This window comes from Saccopteryx leptura, chromosome 6 (assembly GCF_036850995.1).
Source record: "Saccopteryx leptura isolate mSacLep1 chromosome 6, mSacLep1_pri_phased_curated, whole genome shotgun sequence".
In the NCBI taxonomy this organism is placed as follows: domain Eukaryota; kingdom Metazoa; phylum Chordata; class Mammalia; order Chiroptera; family Emballonuridae; genus Saccopteryx; species Saccopteryx leptura.
Window position 1 is genome coordinate 154,526,572 of NC_089508.1, and position 12,559 is coordinate 154,539,130.

The 12,559-nt window shown below is 41.5% G+C and overlaps 1 long non-coding RNA gene across 1 annotated transcript in view; it reads right to left on the bottom strand.

Moving 5' to 3' along the window:
* Positions 1 to 12,559, bottom strand: part of LOC136376721 (uncharacterized) — a 432,865-nt gene that overhangs the window by 306,273 nt on the left and 114,033 nt on the right. The window lies entirely within an intron of this gene.

Consider the following 12,559-nt stretch of genomic DNA (forward strand, 5'->3'; position numbering starts at 1 on the left):
ATCCCAAAACCAAGCTCCAGGCTACAATGATCCTGCCTGCCCCCCAACACACATTAATATCACCTGGGCAATGGCCTCCACGTGGGCAGCGTTATCTTTTACAAAGTGAGCATAATACATTTTATCTGCCCAACAGAATGACATGTATTTCACCTTTAGAGGAGCCAGTCAAAGACTTAGCTATTATGACATTATTTTTCCATTGGAGAACCTCTAGTCTTGTACCATGTACTGTTTGCTATTTGGATGCTAATTAGTCAATAATTTATTCAAGAGCGGTGGATAATTCTCAATTAGTAGAACTACAATGTTTCCATACTTGCAACATTAAGAAAATCCTTTCTTGCCATGGTCAAATCGATTAGTTTCTAACTTGAAGTTTAAGGACTGACAGTGTTCACATTTAATATTCATGTCACCAGAGGAATGCTCAAAAATTAAAGTTTCTCCGTTTGAAACTGTTTTAATCCTTTTTGCATTTCGGTCAGCATTACTCTGTTTTGTTTTGTTTGTATTTTTCTGAAGCTAGAAATGGGGAGAGACAGTCAGACAGACTCCTGCATGCGCCTGACAGGGATCCACCCAGCACGCCCACCAGGGGGCAACGCTCTTCCCACCAGGGGGTGATGCTCTGCCCCTCCGGGCATCACTCTGTTGCGACCAGAGCCACTCTAGCGCCTGGGACAGAGGCCAAAGAGCCATCCCCAGTGCCCGGGCCATCTTTGCTCCAATGGAGCCTCGGCTGTGGGAGGGGAAGAGAGAGACAGAGAGGAAGGAGAGGGAAGGAGATGGGCGCTTCTCCTGTGTGCCCTGGCTGGGAATCGAACCCGGGACTTCCACACGCCAGGCTGACTCTCTACCACTGAGCCAACCGGCCAGGGCCTTACTCTGTCGGGTTTTTTGCATTTATCCCCTGCCTTTGTTCAAGGGACTCATTTTGTCTTGCATCTGAGGCAAGCCTTGTTTCTCTATGCTCATCAGTCTCATTTTGCCAAGAAAGACGCATTTGCTCTGCGACTGAAGCAAGCCTTGTCTTTCTCTGCTCAGTGGTTTCTTTTTGTCGAGAAAGCCGTTTTTGTGCAGCTTTAGCTCCTTTTCTCTCCTCTTCAGTGCTGTATTTTCTAGGAGGCATTCTTAAAAGAAATTACGTTAAGACGTAGTTTTTATGTAAAACAGATGATTGCCAATGCAAACAAATGTTCACCTTCCCCCTGACCCGCTCAATTTGCGTTCAGCCATGGCAACTTCACCCCATTGGCTAGTACAGTTATGCAAGCAACCAATAAGTTATCTGCGACAAACAGACACTTAAGCTGCATATAATAAAGAGATATTGGATTAAAGGTTATGATTTCTGCACTATAAAGTGGGACAGACCAGGAGCTTACTCTCTCAGTTCCTGAGATTAACATTAGAGAGGAGAGCAGAGAAAGGCCATGTGGAGGAGGCCAGGAGAAGCAGCCAAGATGTCAGAATGCTGAAGGAAAAGCCAGTTTGTGCACAGTTTGTGCAGGGAGAAGGAAGGAGATGGGGAACAGAGGTGAATAAGTCTGGTGAGCTAAAACCCTTTGATTCTAGGAAATTCGGGTAAGTCAGTAACTTTGTGAGCACTGAATGATTGGGTTTTGGAGCCCAGTGTGTGTTTTACTTGCCTGCTGGGTGCAAGCTAGGATTAAAGATAATGGCCCACCAGTTTGTGGCTCTGTTGTTTCAAAACCAACTGTCCGAATCCAATAAGAACATGCATGAGCCAGGTGGCTGTGATGGTGGCTGTGTATACTGGCCTTACACTCATAAAAGTGCACCACCCCACATCATGCAAAAGTCAAGAGTGTGGGAGAAAGCTTAGTTTTGAGAAGACCTTAGTATCAGAAGGGAGGGAAAGGCTTAGTCTTAAAACTAAGCCTTAAGCTATAATGACTTTGCCAGCTTACAGCCTGTCTCCCACACCCAAAGTGAGCAAACATATATATTTACAAACTTATTTGACCAACACTTTCCAAGTATTTAAGTCCTTTTATAAGGAAGCAACTGAACCCCTACCTCCACCCCTACAGTCAACTAAGAACTTATTCCTTAGGATGATTGAGGAAATAGCCCATTCCCTAAATGTCACCTCTTGCTATGTATGTGGGGAACTCTAATGGAGGGTAAATGGCCATGGGAAGCCAAGGAACTAGTTCCCATTAGGGCTAGGCCAAATGTAACAACCCCCCACACCTCTGATGACAGCCAGTGGATTTTGAAACATGCTATCATAGGGCAGTACTGCTTAGCCAGAGTAGGAGGAGATCTGACTCAATCAGTGGGGGAACTGACTTTCCTTGGGCAATGGTATTATAATGCCACCTCCAAACAAAGTGTGTGTTGGGGAAACCAGATGGAGAGAAATCCGTTGGCCAGGTTCCCCGAGCTAACTGGAGCCTGCAGGACCCAGGCAGGGCCAGAGACTAGATAGCGCCACGTGGACTTTACTGGATCTGTGGGAACAGGAAATCTGTCTCCCCAAGAATTGGGAAGGAAGCTGTAAAATAGGTATGGTAAAGCCCTCCCTTTTTCCTTTTGCCTTTGGAAACAGGGGAATTGCTTGGCTATCCAGCTCCACAACCCTTACAATGGGTAAAAAGGGAACTCCAGATAGGAGACTGGAAAGATAATGAATGGCCCCCAGAGTGGATAATCCAATACTATGGACCTGCTACCTGGGCAGAGGATGGATCTACCCCCATTTACATGTTAAACTGTATTATCCAATTACAGGTAGTTTGGGAAATCATTACCAATGAGACTGGGAGAGCCCTAAACCTCCTTATGTTATAAAGTACTGTACCCCAGATTCTGAAAGGCACCGTACCTTAGTTCATCGGGTTTATGTAGAGACACCAAGTCCAGGTGAATTTGAAGTTTTATTAAAGGAGGAGATTTATTAAATATGCCAGGGCATAACACACCCAAATCGTGTGCTCTGAGTATGTTTCAGAGGCTGGTTATATTCCCTTTGACTACATACAGGTTGAAGGGGCATGACAGCATGACACAATCATTAATAAGATTAACATTTTTCTAGGGGATTTACAAAGAATGTTAAAACTTTCAAGGTAATGCAATCAAAGACATTCACAAATCCTTTTAGTGTCTATCTCTCCTTCTTTGCCTAGAAGTACAAGTTAATCTCAGGATTCCAGGAAGGGAGGAAGAGCCAAGATCAGTGTAGGGTGGTATGTAAATTTTGTCTCTTATTGAAGGAGAAAGGGAGTCCTTCAGATAACCTTAATCCTTTCAGAGAATTTAAAATCAAATGACCCTAGTCATCCTTGTAAATCAGGAGACTTCTATATTCTTTTTCCTCCATTTTCCAAAGAAAGGACAGGAAAGCCTGACCTTTTCCTCCTAGAATATCAATATTAATTTTGCAGCTTTTTGGTACCTTACAACAATTTTTCACATCAGCAAACTCAGATGAGAAACACCATCTACCAAAACAAATTGGCACTAGACTATCTGTTAGCAGCAGGAGAAATGTGTGGGAAATTCAATCTCACTAATTGTTGCCTGCAGATAGATGACCAGGGCCAGGCAGTTGAGAACCTTGTCAAGAAAATGACAAAACTGGCACCTGTGCCTGTGTAAATCTGGCATGGATGGAACCCCGATAGCCTTTTTGGGAGACGGTTCTCAACCTTTGGTGGGTTCAAAACCCTAATAGGAACCATCTTACTGCTCCTGGGAACTTGCCTGATAGGCCCATGTCTGTTGCCACTGCTAATGAACAGCATAAAGAACAATAAACTACAGATTAATGATCCTCCAAGGTACTTACACTCCCTCCTCCCATAGAGGAGAATGAGTCAAGGATCTGACCCATGATGTAAAACCAGTGGGGAATGTGATAAGGTGATAAGGAACTATAAAACTTAGCATTAGCAACACCATTTTAAAGAGTAAAAGTCAGGCCTCTTACCCTCTCCTTTCTGAAGAGAAAGTAAAGAGAAGAATGTAGGAGCTTCCTGGCTTGCAAGGGCAATTGGGTCAGATAAGTCATAACTTAACTACAGAGCAGGAAAGATGGAACTTACCTGAGAATCCCTTCACTTCTCTTTTCTTAAAAGCCTTTAGGGCCTGACCTGTGGTGGTGCAGTGGATAAAGCATCAACCTGGAATACTGAGGTTGCTGGTTCAAAACCTTGGGCTTGCCTGGTCAAGGTACATATGGGAGTTAATGCTTCCTGCTCCTCCCCTCTTTCTCTCTCTCTCTCTCTCCTTTCTTTCTAAAACTGAATAAATAAAATCTAAAAAACAACCAACAGATTTATTTGATTATTAAAATTTTTTTTGATGTTAAAAAAAAAAGCCTTTAGGGTGTAGCGGTGTTCTCCTTTTTTTTTTTTTAACAAAGACAGAGAGAGAGAGTCAGAGAGAGGGATAGACAGGGACAGACAGACAGGAACAGAGAGATGAGAAGCATCAATTATTAGTTTTTCGTTGCGCATTGCAATACCTTAGTTGTTCATTGTATTTCCGATGGCTTTAGGCGACCCCTGTGTTTTGGTCGTTCGACCCCCACTGGGGTCACGACCCACAGGTTGAGAACCGCTGCTCTAAATCTATGTACTCTGGTTGATCAATGTCATCCTGTTAAATTTAATTGCCTAAATTAAAAAAAAAGTTTTTAACCAGTTTTTAAACCCCAAATTGTTCAAAAAGGTGCATCTTATACATGGGGAAATATGGTACTTATTTCACTTAGTATAATGTCTTCAAGGTGCATTTATATTGTCATAAATGGCAATATGTCATTTCTTATGGCTGAGTAGTATTCCATTGTATATATGTACCAAATCTTCCTTATCTAATCCTCTGTAGAAGGACACTTTGGTTGTTTCCATGTCTTGGCCACCATGAATAATCCTATGATGAACATGGGAATGCATGTGTCTTTACATAGCAATGTTTTCTAGTAAAGGCATTAATGGGTCATATGGTAATTCTATTCTTAACTATTTCAGGCATCACCATACTTTCTTCCATAGTGGCTGTACTAGTTTAGTCAAACCAGCAGTGAATGAGGGTTCCTTTTCTCCACAACCTCTCCAACACTTTTTACCTGTCTTGTTGATAGTAGTCGAACAGGTGTGAGGTGGTATCTCATTGCAGTTTTTTTTTTTGTTTTGTTTTGTTTTTGCTTTGTTTTTGTTTTGTTTTGTTTTGTTTTGTTTTGTTTTGTTTTGTTTTCCAGAGAGAGAGTGGTAGATAGGGACAGACAGACAGGAACGAAGAGAGATGAGAAGCATCAATCATCAGTTTTTCATTAGGATACCTTAGTTGTTCATTGATTGCTTTCTCATATGTGCCTTGACCATGGACCCTCAGCAGACAGAGTAACCCCTTGCTCCAGCCAGTGACCTTGGGTCAAGCTGGTGAGCTTTTTGCTCAAGCCAGATGAGCCCGTGCTCAAGCTGGCGACCTCAGGTTCTCAAACCTGGGTCCTCCACATACCAGTCTGACACTCTATCCACTGTGCCACCACCTGGTCAGGCTCTCATTGCAGTTTTGATTTGCATTTCTCTAATAGCTATTAAAGATGAGCATCATTTTATATGTCTGTTGGTCATTTGTATTTTGGGGGGAAGTGTTCAGGTTCTCTCTCCACTTTTAACTGGATTCTTCGTGTTTGTTGCTGAGCTTGGTGAGTTTTTTATATATATATATATTTTGAATATTAACCCCTTATCTAAGCTGTTTGTGAATATCATATCTCATTTGGTTGGCTGCCTTTTTGTTTTGTTGTTGGTTGTATTTGCTGTGCAGAAGCTTGAGTTTGGTACAGTCCTATTCATTTATTGTTGTTTTTACTTCCCTTGTTTTGGGGGTCAAATTCATAAAATGTTCTCTATGGCCAAAGTCCATAAGTTTAGTACCTATGTTTTCTTCTATAATTTATTGTTTCATATGTATATTTAAGTCTTTGATTTTTTTTAATTAATTTATGTGCATAGGGACAAAATGTAGTCAGATTTCATTCTTTTGCGTGTGGCTTTCCAATTTTCCCAGTACCATTTATTGAAGAGGTTTTCTTTTCTCCATTGTGTGTTTTTGGCTCCTTTGTAAAGATTACATGTCGATATATATGTGGTTTTATTTCTGAGCTGTTGATTCTGTTCTATTTGTATGTCTGTTTTTCTGCCAATACCATGCTTTTTTCATTTGATGTTGCTTTGGCTATTCAAGGTCTTTTATGGTTTCATACAAATCTGGTGGTTTTCTGTCCTATTTCTTTAAAAAATTACTTTGGAATTTTAATGGGAATTGCATTAAATTTGTATATTGATTTGGGTATTATGGCCATTTTAACAATGTTTATTCTTCCAACTCATGAACATAAAGTATTTTTCCATTTCATTGTGTCTTTTTATTTATTTATTTATTTATTTATTTATTGTATTTTTCTGAAGCTGGAAACGGGGAGAGACAGTCAGACTCCCGCATGCGCCCGACCGGGATCCACCCGGCACGCCCACCAGGGGCGACGCTCTGCCCACCAGGGGGCGATTCTCTGCCCCTCCGGGGCGTCGCTCTGCCGCGACCAGAGCCACTCTAGCGCTTGGGGTAGAGGCCAAGGAGCCATCCCCAGCGCCCGGGCCATCTTTGCTCCAATGGAGCCTTGGCTGTGGTAGGGGAAGAGAGAGACAGAGAGGAAGAAGGGGGTGTGGAGAAGCAAATGGGCGCTTCTCCTATGTGCCCTGGCCGGGAATCAAACCCGGGTCTCCCGCACGCCAGGCCAACGCTCTACCGCTGAGCCAACCGGCCAGGGCCTCATTGTGTCTTTTTAAATATCTTTTATTTTATTTTATTTTTTAATGTGCCTTGACCACAGGCCTTCAGCAGACCAAGTAACCCCTTGCTTGAGCCAGCGACATTGGGCTCAAACTGGTGAGCTTTTGCTCAAACCAGATGAGCCCTCGCTCAAGCTGGCAACCTCGGGGTCTCAAACCTGGGTCTTCTGCATCCCCGTCCAATGCTCTATCCACTGCGCCACCACCTGGTCAGGCTTAAATATCTTTTAATGATGCTTTGTAGTTTTCAGCATATAGGTCCCTCACATCCTTTATTAAATTTCTTCCTACCCTGGCCAGTTGGCTCAGTGGTAGAGCATCGGCCTGGCGTGCAGGAGTCCCTGGTTCGATTCCTGGCCAGGGCACACAGGAGAAGCGCCCATCTGCTTCTCCACCCTCCCCCGCTCCTTCCTCTCTGTCTCTCTCTTCCCCTCCCGCAGCCAAGGCTCCATTGGAGCAAAGTTGGCCCAGGTGCTGAGGATAGCTCCATGGCCTCTGCCTCAGGCGCTAGAATGGCTCTGATTGCGGCAGAGCGACGCCCCAAGATGGGCGAGCATCACCCCATGGTGGGCATGCCCGGTGGATCCCGGTCGGGCGCATGCAGTAGTCTGACTGCCTTCCCATTTCCAACTTTGGAAAAATACAAAAAAAAAAAATTTCTCCCTAGCTATTTAATTAATTATTTATTTTTTGTTGAAATTGGAAAACAATTTTTTTTTTTTCAATTCATTTTCTGAAGTTTCATTGCTGGTGTATAGAAAAGCAGTAGACTTTTGTATATCGGTTTTGTATACTGAAACTTTACTATATTTGTTTATTGTTTCTGATAGGTTTTTGGTGGAGTTTTTGGGCTTTTCTATATACAGGATCATATCATCTGCAAAAAGTAATACCATTATTTCTTTCCCAATATAGATCTTTTTTATTTCTTTCTCTTGCCTGATTGCTCTGGCTAGGACTTCTAGGACTATGTTGAATAAGGGTAGAGAGAGTGGGCATCCCTCTCTTGTTCCTGATTTTAGAAAAAAAGCTTTCAGTGTTTCACCATTAAGTAGATATTGGCTGATGTTTGTTATTTATGGCCTTTATTATGTTGAGGCACTCTTCTTCTGTACCCATTTTACTGAGTGTTTTAACATAAATGGGTATTGTATTTTATTGAATGCCTTTTCAGCATCTATTAATAGGATCATATGACTTTTGTTCTTTGTTTTGTTGATATGGTATATTACATTGATCCATTAGCACATGTTGAATCATCCTTGTGCTCCTGGAATGAATCCCGCTTGATCATGATGTACTATTTTTAATTATTTTTTATTTATTTATTTTTAGATTTTATTTATTCATTTTAGAGAGAGGAGGGAGGGAGGAGCAGAAAGCATCAACTCCCATGTGTGCCTTGACCAGAGAAGCCAGGGTTTCGAACCGGTGACCTCAGTCTTCTAGGTTGACACTTTTACCCACTGCGCCACCGCAGGTCAGGCGATGTACTGTTTTTTAAAATGTACTGTTGTATTTGATTTGCTAGTATTTTAGAATTTTTGCATCTGTATTTATTAGAGATATTGGTCTGTAGTTTTCTTTTTTTTATGTTGTCCTTGCCAGGTTTTGGTATCAGGGTTATGTTGGCCTCATAAAATACTCTCATAAAATGGGAGTATTGTTTCTTCTTCTATTTTTTCAAAGACTTTGAGAAGGATAGGTACCAAATCTTCTTTGAATGTTTGGTAGAATTCACTAGTGTAGCCATCTGGTCCTGGACTTTTTTTTTTTTTTTTTTCTGAAGCTGGAAACAGGGAGAGACAGTCAGACAGACTCCTGCATGCGCCCGACCGGGATCCACCCAGCACGCCCACCAGGGGCGACGCTCTTCCCACCAGGGGGCAATGCTCTGCCCCTCTGGGGCATCGCTCTGCTGCGACCAGAGCCACTCCAGCGCCTGGGACAGAGGCCAAGGAGCCATCCCCAGCGCCCAGGCCATCTTTGCTCCAATGGAGCCTTGGCTGCGGGAGGGGAAGAGAGAGACAGAGAGAAAGGAGGGGGAGTGGAGAAGCAAATGGGCGCTTCTCCTATGTGCCCAGGCCGGGAATCGAACCCGGGTCCCCCGCACGCCAGGCCGACGCTCTACCGCTGAGCCAACCGGCCAGGGCCAAGGTCCTGGACTTTTATTTTAGGGGATGTTTTTGATAGTTGTTTCTATTTTCACCCTGCTTATAGGTCTATTTAGGTTTTTCACTTCATTTTGACTCTGGCTAGAAAAATTGCATAGTTCAAGGAACTTATCAGTTTTTTCTAGATTGTTAAATCTGATGGCATCTAATCTTTCATAGTATTCTACTATGATCCTTTGTATATCTATGATGTCTGTGGTAATCTCTCCTCTTTCATTTCAGATTTTGTTTAGATGAGTCATTTTTCTTTTTTCTTTGGTTATTCTAGCCAGAGCTTTGCCAATTTTATTTATCTTTTCAAAGAACCAGGTTTGTTGTATTATTGTATAGTGTTTTTGTGCTGTCATTTAGTTCTGCTCCAATTTTTAATATTTCTTTTCTTCAGCTGACTTTCCATTGCTGTAGTTCTCCTTTTTCTAATTCTTTAAGATGTGATGTCAGTTTGTTTACCTGGGATCTCTCTTGTTCCTTGAAATAAGCCTGTAATGATATAAACTTCCCTCTTATTACTGCTTTCACTGCATCCCAGAAATTTTGATGTGTCATGTTGTCATTCTCATTTGTCTGTAATCTTTTGACCTTTCTTTATTTCTTTTGTGACCCATTTTTTAGAAGTGTGTTTGTTGTTTAATATTCATATTTTTGTAGGTTTCTTTACTTTCTTTTTAAATTAAATTCTAATTTTTAAGCCTTATGGTCAGAGAATATGCTTGGTATAATTTCAATCTTCTTGAATTTTTGAGGTTAGTTTTATGACCCAACATATGGTTTATCCTTGAGAATGTTTCATATACACTGGAAATAAATGTATAATTTGATGTTCTGGGAAAAAATGTTCTGTGTCTATTATATCCTTTTCATTTATTGTGTCATTTAAGGCCAATATTTCTTTATTGACTTTCTGTTAAGATGATCTATCTAAAGCTGTCAATGGTGTGCTGAGATTTCCATATATGATTGTGTTTTTGTCTATTTCTATTTTTAGATCTGTTAGTAGATATATTTTGGTGCTCCTTGATTTTGTGCATATACATACATTAAGAAGTGTGATGTCTTCTTGATATAGTAATCCCTTTACCATTATGAAATGTCCATCTATGTCTCATTACTTTTGTTATCTTGAAGTCATTATTGTCAGATATAAGTATGGCTATACCTGCTTTTTTTTGTATATTATTTTCTTGGAGAATCATTTTCCAACCTTTCACTTTGAGTCTACTTTTGTCCCTGCAGCTTAGATGTGTCTCCTGAAGCCAGCATATTGTTGGGGTTTGCTTTTTGATCCAATATTCTATTCCATGCTTCTTTATTGGTGAGTTCAGTCCATTTACATTTAGCATAATAATTGATACTTGAGGACTTTCTATAGCCATTTTATGTTTTGTTTTCTGGTAGATCTGTGTCTCATTTGGTTCTTTTCTTTTGTGTTTCTGTCAGTTGTTTTTGTTTGGTGGTATTCCATGCTTCTTTCCTCTATTTCTTCTTTTTTTATGCTTTGTATTTCATTTTTTTTCATGAATTGTTACTATTAGGTTTTGTTTTTGTATTTTTCTGAAGTTGGAAATGAGGAGGCAGTCAGACAGACTCCCGCATGCACCCGACCGGGATCCACCCAGCATGCCCACCAGGGGGTGATGCTCTGCCCATATGGGGCATTGCTCTGTTGTGACCAGGGCCATTCTAGTGCCTGAGGCAGAGACCATAGAGCCATCCTCAGCGCCCAGGCCAACTTTGCTCCAATGGAGCCTTGGCTGTGGGAGGGGAAGAGAGAGACAGAGAGGAAGGAGAGGAGGAGGGGTGGAGAAGCAGATGAGCGCTTCTCGTGTGCCCTGGCTAGGAATCGAACCCAGGACTCCTGCACGTCAGGCCGACACTCTACCACTGAGCCAACCGGCCAGGGCTACTATTAGGTTTTTGAGAAAAAAAAGTTTCATACATACAAGAGTTCATCTTACGAGTACTTCTGCACTCCATCCTCCTTTGCTACTTCAGACCTTAGTCCTCCCCCCTTTTATTTATTTATTGTCACAGGTTATCTTTGTTAATATTGTTATTATATCCTTGTTGGAGCTTTTACTTGTAGTTTTGTTCTGATAGAATAATCCCCTTGCATATTTCTTACAGTGGGGGTTTTCTGGTAAAAAAACTCCCTCTGCTTTTATATGTCTGGAATTCTTGAGAATTATATCTTTGTCATTGACTTTTGACAGTTTTATTACAATGTACCTTGGAGATGGCCTGTTTGGTTGAGGTAACTATGTGTTTTGTGTGCTTCTTGGATTTGAGATTCTCTTTCTATAGCCTTGGGAAGTTCTCAATTATTTGTTTGAATAAGCTCTCCATTCCCTTCTCTCTCTCTCTTCTGAAATACCCATTATTTTATATTGTTCTTTCTGATGGAGTCAATTCTCATAGAGCTCTCTCATTTTTTTTAAATTCTTTAGTCTCTCTCTTCTTTCCTTTATATTATCTCTATTTGCCTGTCTTCAATGTCATTGATTCTCTCCTCTACCTGGTCTGTTCTGTTAGCTAAACTTGTAGCTAATTTTTCAATTCATGTATTGAGTTCTTTATCTCTTTTAAAGTTTCAATCTCTTGCCTATCACTGTTTTCTCACATCTCACTAAGTATCTTCAGAAATTCAATTTTGAATTCTCTACTGTTTAACTCCAACTTTTTTCTGTAATTGAGATTGATTTCTGGGAATTTTCATTTTTTTTCCTAAACTGTCTCTCTTTCTTGGGTAGCCATGGTATTCATTTTTCCTGCCTTGAGGTCATTTGAGAGTGGTATTTTTGGATACCAAGCTAAGAACAAAAATAAAGAAAACCCACAAAAATCAAAGAATATAAACCAAAAATACAATAATAAAAAAAACAACAGCAAAGAAACACTAAATAAAGAGAAAACAATTAGAAGAAAAATCCTTCCAAAAACTCAAGTAAAAAGAGGTTTTCTATTTTTCTATTTTTACCAGTAGGTGGCACTGGATTACAACTTTTAGCTCTGTGAAATTTCCAGGCTGGTTTCTGCTGAGAAGCTGCAGTTGTGATAATGGGTGGGCCATGCTGTGAGATTTATGGCTTTAGCAAGGGCAGTCTCAGGCCTCTGGGTGCTCTCCTCTGCATCACTACAGGCCAGGGAACTAGACACAGAACACTTCTCCTCAGGGGAAAGAGCGGCTCTGTAGAACCAGCTGCAGGGTATGTCTCTGCCACTCTTCCTACCCATGAGGAGAGGGAAGTAGGATCTGGGTGGCTTGGGGGCTGCACTTTGTATTTCTGTCTCTGCCCAAGTGTGGGTTGTCAGCCAACTGTGGGAACAGTCACAGTGACCCATGCTCTGCCGCTTTGGTTCAGTATCTCCCCAAGTTCCTTCCAATCTCCCTAAGTTCCTTCCAGCAGAAGGAGACCCAGTCATTCCAGGTTTCTCCTCTCCAGAGCCCCAGCAGACAAAAACCCAGACAGTCTGGGTTTCTCTCCTCTCTGGAGCCAACTGCAAGTTTTCAGTTCCCCTTCTCAACCCTTCCTACCTCTAGTCCATTCAGTGTAC